Source organism: Parasteatoda tepidariorum, chromosome 2 (assembly GCF_982258835.1).
Source record: "Parasteatoda tepidariorum strain Cologne lab strain chromosome 2, Ptep-v5.0, whole genome shotgun sequence".
NCBI lineage: Eukaryota > Metazoa > Arthropoda > Arachnida > Araneae > Theridiidae > Parasteatoda > Parasteatoda tepidariorum.
Genome location: NC_141756.1, coordinates 28,142,856 through 28,155,500, shown reverse-complemented (window position 1 = coordinate 28,155,500; position 12,645 = coordinate 28,142,856). Strand labels below are relative to the sequence as shown.

The 12,645-nt window shown below is 29.2% G+C and overlaps 1 protein-coding gene across 1 annotated transcript in view; it reads left to right on the top strand.

Moving 5' to 3' along the window:
- The window catches only part of LOC107447858 (lysophosphatidylserine lipase ABHD12-like), a 47,346-nt gene that overhangs the window by 6,843 nt on the left and 27,858 nt on the right, over positions 1–12,645 (top strand). The gene's annotated exons all lie outside the window — the stretch shown is intronic.

The window sequence follows — 12,645 nt, the reverse complement described above, 5'->3', positions numbered from 1 at the left end:
TTCTTTTTCCTTTTTATACTAAAATATAATCTTATAGTATGAAATCTCTATAAATACATTTTAGGGAGACATTATAATAATATTATATTTATGTAAAAATCGTTTTACCTGAATAAATGGCTCAGATTTATCTGAGTATATCAGAAAGAGTATGTCACATTTAAAGTATGTCACAAAGAAAAAATTTCATGTTCACGATTTTTTCTAAGCTTTTTAGGGTGTAAAAAAGAAGAAAATTCATGTAGAAATAGTGCGCCCCCCCTCGAAAAAAAAAATTTTTTTTTAGCCGCCTAATTGGCGATTAGTAAAGACATTATCTCCTCACCATCTCTCCAGAGCGTGCGGAAATGCATTTTTCTCTGATTTGCCCCTCTCGGCCACTGTTTTTTTTTCTTTCTTTTTTTCCTTGCTTTCCATGTTTTCTATCTTTTTTCTCTCTCGGCCTGTGTGGCTTTTCTAGTTTTGATTCTCACCTTTCTTTTTCCATTTTTCGTTGGTAAAATTGCGTTTTTTTTTAAAATTTCAAATCACTTTTGTTTTTTTTTTCGTCTGGAAAGTCTTGAAAATGGGCTCCTATTTTTAAGCGCTTGAAACATGTCAACTACTATTTCCGTTTGTATATTTTTGTAGCGTTTGTTTTAAATCAAGTAGTGGTAAAATTAATTAGAGCAGACGGTAGCCGGCATCTGGGAAGAATGGTCACATTAGTTTGGTCGACACGGTGGCCGGATCCCCTTAATATTGAAATTTTATTTTTTGCGTATATCATCATCTCGAGTACTTTTGAAGTGAATCGAAACTTTTTTACACATAAAAATTCGTTCATCCGTAGGTAATTCCAAGAGAAAAGTAATTTTTAATAATTATTTATCATTTTTCATATTTTGTTATATTCTTAATTTTTTTTCCATATTCTCAGACGTAATTATTTTTCATATCAAAAAAATTTTGAATTGTGAGGTATAGAAATTTTTTAATATTTTAAAGTTATATAAAGTTACTATATAATATTTTATATAACAATTCCCAAAATTTGGAGAAAACCGGTCAAATAGATTTTATAAAATTGAAATTTTAGATATACTTTTTAAAAATTTATACTTTTTAAAAATTTTGATAGCATGGAAACTATTCTCCAATTGCGCACAAAAAAAATTTTTTTTTAAAATCATGCAAAATTTTTTTTTATACCTTACAATTCAAAATTTTTTCGACTATTGTTAAATAAAATAATAAATAATTCTTTTTCTTTCTTTTTTTTTACATAGAATTATTCTAGGACAAACGAGTAATATGATTTGTTAGCAAAAAACATTTTTCGATTCACTTCAAAACATCTTGATATATGACGAAATTCGCATACCATTTAAGATGTCCACAATTTCGACCGTTTTTTTGACCAAACTATTGGAACATAATTTCAAGATTGACCGATATTTTACCTCCGATATTTTAAGGGTCAAGAATCTAAATTCGACGAAAAAAAAGGTATACTTATACAAGAAAAATACGTTTTTGTGTCTTATTTAAATATCGTCTGAACTGACTAACGAACCTATTTCAAATTAGGCCCTCGAACTATTAGAATTGAGTCCTGGTATGTGAAAACCGATCATTAGATTAAAAATTATCCGGAATGTTTCATTTTTTTTCTCATAGTTCATTTAGTTTTAAATTTTATAAGCACCTATAACAATGCAAGACTGGCAGGTATTGCGCTATATATTTTGCAAACGTTCTATTATTTTTTTTTATGTTAGATTAATCTAGGGAAGTGGGGGCTAATGCAGTTAATTTTTATAAATTTGCTGCAAAAAGTTTACTAGTCAATATTTTGAACACATAGCATAAATTTTTTAAATTTAAATTTGATTACTTCTCTCCATTTTAATGATAAGATAATTTAGATATAAATTACAAAATTACTTTAATTTACAAAAAATTAAATTACAAAATTTAAATTTTTTTTTTTACAAAACATTAAATTTTTTTTTAAACATAATTAGCATAACTACAATACATAATTAAATAGTATATTACCAAATTAGCTTCATATCATGGAATTGTGAGGACATTTCATGGGGACAAGTAATAAAAGCAATAATATTTCCTATTGTTACTCATAAAACAGTAAAAGATATCAAAATGGAGCTCCTTTTAACCTTAAGATACTGTCTTAATAAGGTTTATTTTAATTAATGATAAAGCTTAATGTATACATTTCTTAATATATGCACTATACATTCTTGATTTTTCCTAAATATACACAAAGCAGTATCAAATGTTATGTTGATGATTTGGTTTCTGATTTAATTAAAATAACTTCCAATGATTTTAACACACTGCGACTTATAAAAATTTAAACAAAAGAAAAATAATTTAAATGTATAAAACCTGATAATAGCGCGGGGAAGGTTTTAAGCGTTGAAACCATGAATTAACTTATTTTATTCATTTTGAGCTTATACATGAATACAAAGACAAATTCATATCTAGACTCAGGGTTCGTACTGAAAAAGAGAAAGAAAATAAAAAATTTAATTTTAAACCTAAAATAAAAAATTAATATCCGTCAATTCAGGCATTTACAGCGCGATTTTGTTGGCCTCTCTTTCAGGGGCGCCATATTAGGTGGGCCAACGTCGCTCCCACAGTGAGGACAGATAGTACAGGGAAGGAAAGAACATCCATGTCTTGCCCCAGATTCGAACCCAGAACCTTTCTGATGTAAGGACAGTTCCCTGCCCCCTACGCAGGCCGGTCGGCAAATAAAAAATCTTAGAAAATTTAAAAAAGTGATAGCAAAATTAAGAATATAATTTTTTTTTTAATAAGTTGTGTTCAGCACAATGTCATCGAGCACTTGAGGACAAACATGTTAAAAATGTGACAGTGCCTTCACTCGTTAAGGCTAATTTTGATGAAAATAATGGAAAAAGATTTTTGATGAAAACTTTTGATATCCTCTAATTAAAATGAATCGCAAGAACAAATAAAAAAGATATAGTTTGAATAATTTTATCTACATGGGTAAAAACGATTTTGAATTGCTCTAATAATAGTTAGCTAAATCTCTAAGGTTATAGCTGCAAGGTGACCAATGATTTTCGAACAATTTAACGAGAAAGAAAAAAAAAGTACTGAGGGCTCATTAGTGGACTCATTATAAGAAAAGGGGGAAAATGATGACCTTATCCTTTTTGTTCGATTTAGAACTTTCTTATCTTTGCGTTCGAACTCCACCCTGGAGGAAATGATCGCTCCGATGAATAATGGATCAAATTACAATCAAAGAGGTGTGACAGTTACAGTTAGCGAAGCACGTCATTCACTAAATCCGGCAACTTGATCGAATGCTTTCTAAAGTGATGTTTCCTCTTGCTACTATGTAACTATAGGGTATGTATGGGGAATATCCGGATTTCCATTTCAAAATTATCCAAGCTGAAAGATGTCGAAAAGATTTATTTCATATTTAATTGATTTTAAACTTCATTATATCATATATTTGTTGTTTATGTTAAAGACTTTTATTGAAAGCTGATTAGTAAATTATTCATAATTCTGTCTGAAGAGTCCTCATCCCCCGCCATTTTGGATTTTAGGGTAAATTTTTGATTTGCGTTTATTTGATTTCTGCCTTCTTTTTTTTCATATTTAATTTTGTTTCTTACTTTTCTTTTCTTTTTTTCGTTGGCAACTTTAAGTTTTATATTTCAAATCACTTTTTCTTCTTAGACAAGTCGTGAGGGGGCCTCCCTGTCCGAGCGGTATCGCCCGTCAAACGCAGTGTGAAGCGTGGAGGTGGCGGGTTCGAATCCCGTCGTAACCCTGGATGTATTCTTTGTGATATTCCTCTAAATTGTTCTACCTGTCTTTCTACATGACAAAGGCTTATAAGCCTAAGTCCCGCAGTGGACTGATCGTTAAACACGGTTCCCAGCAGATCACCGAATTCGAGCATCACTGGCTGCGGTCAGTGCGCGGGTGGGTGACCACTTGGATTAGTCTGCGTAGGGACCGAGGGTGTGCGGTATCAGTCCTCGTTAAACTGTTCTACCGTAAAGTGCTCAACTTCGCGTGCAGGTCGGCTACTGAAGCGGGGGTGCCGTCCCCTCTGCAGAGGATCAAAATTGTGATGCATGTCTTCAGATCATCCTCAGAGATGTTTCCCAGACCATCGTCAATAGCCCATTGTGCAGCTCTAATGCGATGTAAATAAACTACAACTTATAAGCCTAAATTGAGCAAATAGGCCTACAAATGTATGTAATTTCACTAAAGCAAGTCGTGAGAATGGGCGCCTATTTTTGAGTGCTAGAAACATGTTGACTTTTATTTCCATCTGTATATTTTTGAAGCCAATGAAGTTTTTTTTTTTAATTTTTTTTTTTTATAAATCAAGTAATATTTTACCGTTTCGTGAGATTATTTATTTAATAGATATTTATCTGCTTTTAGATTTTTAAAAATTTAATTTGTTATAGCCAACCAATTATAGTCAATAAAAACCAATTTGGCTGACGTTGAAAATTTATTTTCAGCTTAAATTGTGCAAAAATAAATATATTTATTAAATAGCTAAAAACAAACAACTGGGTAATACGAAACTATTTTGCGAAAAATGCTGATTGCAGCAAGGCATAATTTTCTCAGGAATTAAAATAAAGTATCTAAAATACCACACACCTTATTTCTCAAATTGTGATTTAATGATGCTCTTGTAATTTCTATGTTTCGAAAGGTACGGTCAAATATATTAGAAATATCCAACATCACTTCATTTGTGAATCATTTAAAATTTTCTCTCCTCATTTCTACACCTTCGTTAAAAAGGCCTCTTCTTCTCTTTTTAAACAAAAATTATTGATTATGTCCGTTTAAATATCATATTTTTTTTTCATTGTCTATGCAAATATTATAATCGATAACTGACACTTAGCCGGAAAAGAGAAAAACTTACCAACTTTTACTTTCGCAGTTAATTATTTTCTAAACGTCAAATGGAATATAAACGCAAGCAAAAATATTAATTTTTATTTTGTCAGTGCTTAAACATACATTCTGTTAGGCCCCTGAGTCAAGCATAGAGTTCGTATGGTCCTTGAAACATTTATAAAATTGTGTTACTATTCCAAATAAAGAATTACAATTTTCTTTTTTTAACTTTCATTTTAAATTTAAAATTCTACGCTATATGTATAATATATAAGGATTTCAAAATATTAGCCAGTAAATTATTAGTTAGTAAATTTTTTTCCATAGAAGAAAGACTATTTTACGGTAGTTTGTTTCAGGATTTTATTATTTGAACCCAATTCTAAATCATTATGAGGCGCGTCTACCGAAAATTACTGAAATCGAATAAAAAATACTGATTTTTGGATCGAGTTTGGATATATGTTTTTCTTCAAGATCATCAATCAAAGAAAAAATCATTCACCAATACTTTCACTAAAACACTGTTTTATTCGCAAAATGTACTATTTTATCGTATTTAGCGAGGTGGCGAATGTGATGATCAAAATTATATTTTTTTTAAAATTAAATTATAAAAAATTTGTCTATACAAAAAAATAAATCAATAAGCTCACATTTGAAATATCAAAATTGAATTATTCGAGAACTCAGTAAAACTTTACTTGTTGTAGTTCATTTACGTCGCACTAGAGCTGCACAATGGGCTATTGGCGACGGTCTGGGAAACATCCCTGAAGATGATCCGAAGACATGCCATCACAATTTTGATCCTCTGCAGAATCGATGGCACCCCCGCTTCGGTAGCCCGACGACCTGCACGCGAAGTCGAGCACTTTACAGTAGAACAGTTTTACGAGGACCAATACCGCACACCCTCGGTCCCTACGCAGACTAATCCAAGTGGTCACCCACCCACACACTGACCGCAAACAGTGATGCTTGACTTCGGTGATCTGCTCGGAACCGTGTCGTAACGATCACCCCACTGCGGGACCAGTAAAACTTTGCAGTTATGCTACATATTTGTTAAACCTTTTATTTTACAATGTTTTCTGTCAATGTTAATATTGATCTTTTTTTCCTTTGTAATTGCTGCACTATATTCTGACTATAGATTTACAAATGAGATTCAATTTAGCTCTACGTTACTTTCAAACATTTTAACTATATTGTTTCAGTATAAAATAGGACTCCGTTATTTTGAAAAGCAGAGTACCAATAGTTTTGCAAAGTTAAAGACTCGATTGCAAAGATAAAGATTGTTGTTTCATACAAATGTAGAATAACACACAGTTTTATATGAAAACTAATTTCTGTTTCACAGAAATGCTAATTTAAATATACTGCAATGTAGTACCAAATTAACAAAACCAATCACTGCAAGAAATTTCTCGGAAAAATAGTTAAATAACAATTTATTTAATTGTTATTTTACCATATTCAAATAAAATAGTCAAATAACCGTGAATAAGATGGTATTCAAACTGTTAACAGCGAGAAAAACTGTTTATTCACTGCTTTCACCTAATATGGTTAAACAATCAGAATTTTATCGTGCTAACTATGTACACCTAATGAAACTCCTTAGTTCCTTGCAACTGCGTACATATTAAAACCGAGAGGGCTAATCTGTTAGTCACATGATCGAGTCCTAGCGTTGACACTACAATATTTTCTTCAACACACGCAGAGGGAGTTTTTAGTGTCCTGTACTCCCAAATTTGTGACCTGCAGTCTCCAATGCCGATCACCTAACAAAAAGCATAGCTTTTTTGTCCAGTTAAATGTATTTTTTAGGGTTTTGAAGCCATGCTAGTTGTAGATGGTTAAAAAACAATGGTTTTGTATTCATGATAAGTCCTACAAGTAAAAAAGGTTCTTTACCGTAAACTTTACGGTTAATCGGAGGGACAGAACACTGCCTGTTATTTTGCCATAATTTTAGAATGAAAGTTCTACCACTGATGCGGGTAATGTTACACAAATAGTAGGGCAATATTGTTTTTCCAAAATTAAGAATCGATTGTTTAAAAAATTGAATTACACAATTTCACTGCTTTTCTCAATAGCCTATTATTGCATTTCTTTCGATCTTTTCTGAAAAAGTAGCACCTTTTGCGGAAGTATTTTTCTCCATAAAAATTAAAACATTTTAATTTCCTGTTCGATGATACTTCGGGAAAGTGCCGTAAGATAACGTTATTTGGTTCCTCTTCCTTGAAAATTAAAGTTTGTTCCACTTTGATAGAATTCGAATTAAATTAACCCTTCATCTTCATGACCTTTGAGGATGGGCTGCATATAATCATTTACGAAATATTCCTCATCTATTCCTTAAGTAAATTAATATAAATTTTAATATCACATCTTCTTCCTTATCTTTGAAAGTATACATGTATCATACCTAACAGCTTTTACCCTATTTAAAGATTAATTTTCTGAAATAGTAAAAATGTGAGGTGCAAAAATATTTTTATATTTTGTCAGAAACCACTACACACCATTGTCTAACTATCCTGTGTATATATATATATATATTCAAAACGAAGATAAAACAAAGGAAAAAATTTCTTTTTTGCGGATATAATCGTGTGAGCTGATGAAAAGATTACATCTTTTATTTTTCGGATTTTTAAAAAAATTTCATCCTTTTTTTTCTTCTTTCCAGTTGTTTGTTATTTTTTTTCATTATTATTTTTCCTTCCCCCCTTTTTTCATATGTCTATAATTTTCCTTTGTTTGATCTTCATTTTGTACTTATCTAATGAGTTCTGTTTACTTGCAGCTTATGCGCAATAAATGATACTTATTTTTTTCTTACTTTTCTTACGTTTCTTCGTGTATATATATATATATATATATATATATATATATATATATATATATATATATATATATATATATATATATATATATATATATATATATATATATATATATATATATATATATATATATATATATATATATATATATATATATATATATATATATATATATATATATATATATATATATATATATATATATATATATATATATATATATATATATATATATATATATATATATATATATACTGGTAATCATAAATTAAGATGACGGCCAATACAACCATTAATTTCTTTCACCTTTCACTGCATAATCGAAATTATGAATCATATATTTTAAAAGCAAAATACGAGCAGAACCCATCATGTATAATTTAGAAAACTACATAATATATGATTCTGAAAACTTCATGCCTGGAGGCATGCTACCAAAAAGAAAAAAAAATGAATAAATAATAAATAAATAAATACATTGAGGGCTACGAAAATTTCCAATTAATTTAAGGTTTCAGACTAGTTTCGATAACTTGTTTTTAAACATTAATATCAAATTTTCAAAAACTTTTTTTTTTTTAATTATGTGTAAAAACTCAGCAAAATCTAGCAAAACGATTATCATTATATCTCATTACATTCTTTTTATATGGCCATTTTTAGGTAAAAATAAGGACTTTTTTTTGTTGAATATACGCTGAACACTGTAAAATATTTCTTTTGCCTGAAACAAACAATCCTTTGAGGATTTCATTTATTAGGCTATCAACAATGTTTTGAATTATTATCTTAATAGCAAGTGCATATACTACTGAGATAGGAATCAATGCAAAAAAACATGCACAAAAAATGAATTTCTTTTTTTTTCTTACAGTCTGCAGTTCAAAATATGTGTGCTATAATCATATAATCACAATTTAAAGACTTAAAATCAATAGTCTATCCTCTGTTATCACCCTTGCAAAAAAACATTTTTAGAACAGAAGAAGAAGTTTTTAGAAAATATTTTTAGAAACAAAAATATTTTTAGAAGGAGTACAGGAATTTTAAATTTATAATAAACTCAATTTCGATAATTTTGCTCAAAATCATGTTTTTCCATTAGTTAGATACCTTAAAAGGATTCACCATGTTTCTAATAGAAATACTTTTAATATCCACAACAATATAAATAAGGCGACATTGATCAGTTAATGTAAATAATACATACAAGAACAAATTGAAATTTAATGTAACGTCGAAATAACACTCTAAAAATCTCTTGTCAACAAATGTTATTAACTTTATTTGACTTAATCTTATTTACACAGTGGACCTTATTTACTTTAAGCCAATTTATTATGTCATTATTTGAAAAGGGAGGTTGAATAAGATGTTAAATGAATTAATTGTCTTATTAAAACTCATTGTTTACTTCTTCCGACATTTTGACATGTAATTACGATGTCTAAAATGAAAACATAACAATTTCAATTTGTTCATTTATTACGTAGGTCAATAGGTTTTGTAAACGGCTTTAGTAAAGTAAAAAATAATAATAAATAAATAAAACTGACGTAAAAAAGGTTTGATTATTTTACGTGTTAAAATAATTAAATCTAAATGGCATATTCAATGGTTTTATTTAAATTTCTATATTGTTCATAAGATATAGGGTAAACCAACCAGTGAAGGAACACTACCCAGTGAAGGAACATTTCATATATATTGATTAAAAATAAGAATTTGAAAGTTTTTCTTTAGATTGATTGGTAACAATAGCTTACTGCCAAACAAAAGGAAGTCATCTAGCAATATTTTGGATTACCTGGTCAAATAGATTTCTCTGAAAAAATTTTTGAATTTGTTATTATCTCTGCAACACCTTGTTTCGTTGAAAAAATTATAAGGTGAGTGTTTGTACTTATATGTTTGAAGTGGAATTAATTGCATGTAGTAGTCTTATTTTTCTCACTGTTAAAAAGATAATTCAAAATATAGTTATTGAAGTTACGTTTTATTTTTTTTTAAGCACCATAGCATAATCAAGGACTGAGATAAGGGGGTGTTTATTCACTGGATCACCAAACGATGAAAAACCAGTGAAGGAACAAGTGTTCCTTTACTGGGTTTTTCTCCCAGTTAATGAAAATAAAAGAAATTTTTTAATTTTCTTGTACTTTTAGTCATATTATACATCAAAATTCTGTTTAAAAGGCAAAAAACAACTTCCAACCAGTGAAGGAACAGGCATGTTCCTTCACTGGATCACCAAATGATGAAAAACCAGTGAAGGAACAAGTGTTTCTTTACTGGGTTCATTTCTCAGTTAATGAAAATAAAAGAAATTTTGTAATTTTCTTGTACTTTTAATCATATTATACATCAAAATTCTGTTTAAAAGACAAAAAACAGCTTCTAACCAGTGAAGAAACAGGCATATTCCTACACTGGGAATACTTCCAGTGAATGAACAGTAATGTGTGATTTATGATTTTACATGACTCTAGGATAAGTAATTCTGCTATATAGAGGACAACCGAAATTTTGTTAAAAATTGTATGAATAATTCCCGAAATAATTTCAGTTCAAAATGTTAATTTAATAGCTTAATTTATGAAAAAATTATAATTTATATTTATTAACGGGGTGTGTAGTTACATCAAATGTTAGGCAACTTAATAAACTATGTTTACAAATCGAAAACTAATTAAATATAATCATAAAAATTTTAATAGAACATTTTTTCGCTGGCTTTTGCACCAAGAACTCCTATTAAGCTATCATTATAGGATAGCAACGTGATTATATAATTTATAGAAACTACTTTACAATGTTAGAATTTAGAAGCAAGTTCCTCAACAAAAAACAAAGTTAAACAGAAACGATACTCAATTTCTTCAGAAGCTTGAGAGGGAAATCCCTCAAGATATGATGTAAATTTTTAACACAGCATTGACGGAAGAGTCTAATATCAAAAATGTCCAAGAGCCTGTACTTTTTTCAATATGGAAGAAGCACGTATTAAAAGAAGACCACTTGGTTAAGTCAAACTTAGGAACTGAAGCTAGTATTGATAATGAATGCATATTAGATATCGAATTTGAAATGAGTCCTCATGCTGATTCTCTTAGTTGAAAAAAGAAATGATTCTGTAAGTAAAATCAGTACTTCTAAATATCCTCTAGATATAAGTCAACAAGAGATGGATTTGCCTCAAACTTCAAGACACCTTTCCCCCGTCTATTTTCGAGAAAGGCATTCTAGAAATGTTGCTGAAAAATCAGAAGAAGTTTGGAAGAGCCATTTACATTGGCCAAATATTGATGATAAAAAGAAAGGTCAAATAAGAAGAAAAGCGAATAAATTACCTTTTGCACTAACTTCAGAGAAATGGCAAAAATTTCAAGAGGCTGAAAGATCTAAAAAACATTAAAACAAGAGAACATGGAAAAGAAAAAGAAAGAAAAAATACTTAAAAAAGAAAAAAAGCTTCAAGAAATAAGAGGAAAAAGAGTAAACAAAAAGGTGATAAAATAATAATGATAATAAACAGCACCGGATGACACAATGATTTAGATTTGACTGTCAAATTATAAGAAAGAATGATTTTTTGTATTTTTTTTGTATTTAACATCACTTTAATTTCTAGTTCATGATTACAGAAAAAAGTTAGCATTTTGCAAGTACTTGTATCTTATAATTTCACAAATAGTCTTGTTTTTAGTCGGACCTCTACTTAACAAAATCACTTAATACCAATGATAAGCTCGTTATATGGAAAATTCGTTAAATAGAAAATCACCTCTTAAAATACTTAAACAACACAAAACAGGTTTTAAATTCTTAAACACTGGACATAATTAAAATAGCAATTGATACACTTTTATCTTGTAAACTAGTATCTACTATTTATCATATAAATCTTAACCATAAAAGAAATCTGCATAGAAAGCAAGAATAGAGCAAAACATTATCCAGTGTTACACTATCGTGCTATATACATTTTCAACTAAAAAAAGTCTAAATTAATGTATAAAAATATAGTTGCATTTATTATAAAAGTAATTTTAAACATACATTACCACTTGCGTTAAGTTAAATTGCTACGAATGAAATCCGTTAATTTGAAGTGAGTTTTTCGTTTGAAGTGCAAACAAAAAGGGAAAGGGAATTTACTGCTTTCTCTAAGATAATTTTTAGACAAAACAGTAATACATTTCATAAAGCAGTGGCTTCGAAAATTAATTCAAGGTCATTTCCCCCATAAATTGCTTTAACAAGTCTTAAATGTTAAGAAATATTTTGGAAAATAGGGAAAGTGGATCTCAATGAAAAGTTCATTAAATAGAAAATTCACTTCGCTATATGGAAGTTATTTTACAAAAAATTTCCAAAATGCTCTTGGTTCCTCGAAAAAATTCGTAAAATAGAGAAATTCGTAGAATGGAAGTTCGTTAAATAGATGTCCGACTGTATTTGTATGGCTAAAAAATTCATAAAGAGCATTAAAAAATAACCAAAATTAAGTGTTCCTTCACTGGGCAATTTTGTGTTCCTTCACTGGTAAGAGCTGTTCCTTCACTGGGTCTTCTTACTACTTGTTATTTGAACCTCCAAAACTTTAAAACAATATTATGTAAGTTCTCGAAATTTTTTTTGCGTATTTTGCAATTAGTAACAAATATGTTGACACTGTCATTTAACTGAAATTACGAATTTTGAAATTAATATGATTTTTTAAAAGGCAAGCGAAGCTTAAGTGTTCCTTCACTGGTTAGTTTACCCTATAATGTTTTAACTTTTTTAAATTAAATTAGCTAAACCGAGAATTTAATCTTATTGGTGACATTCTGTTAAA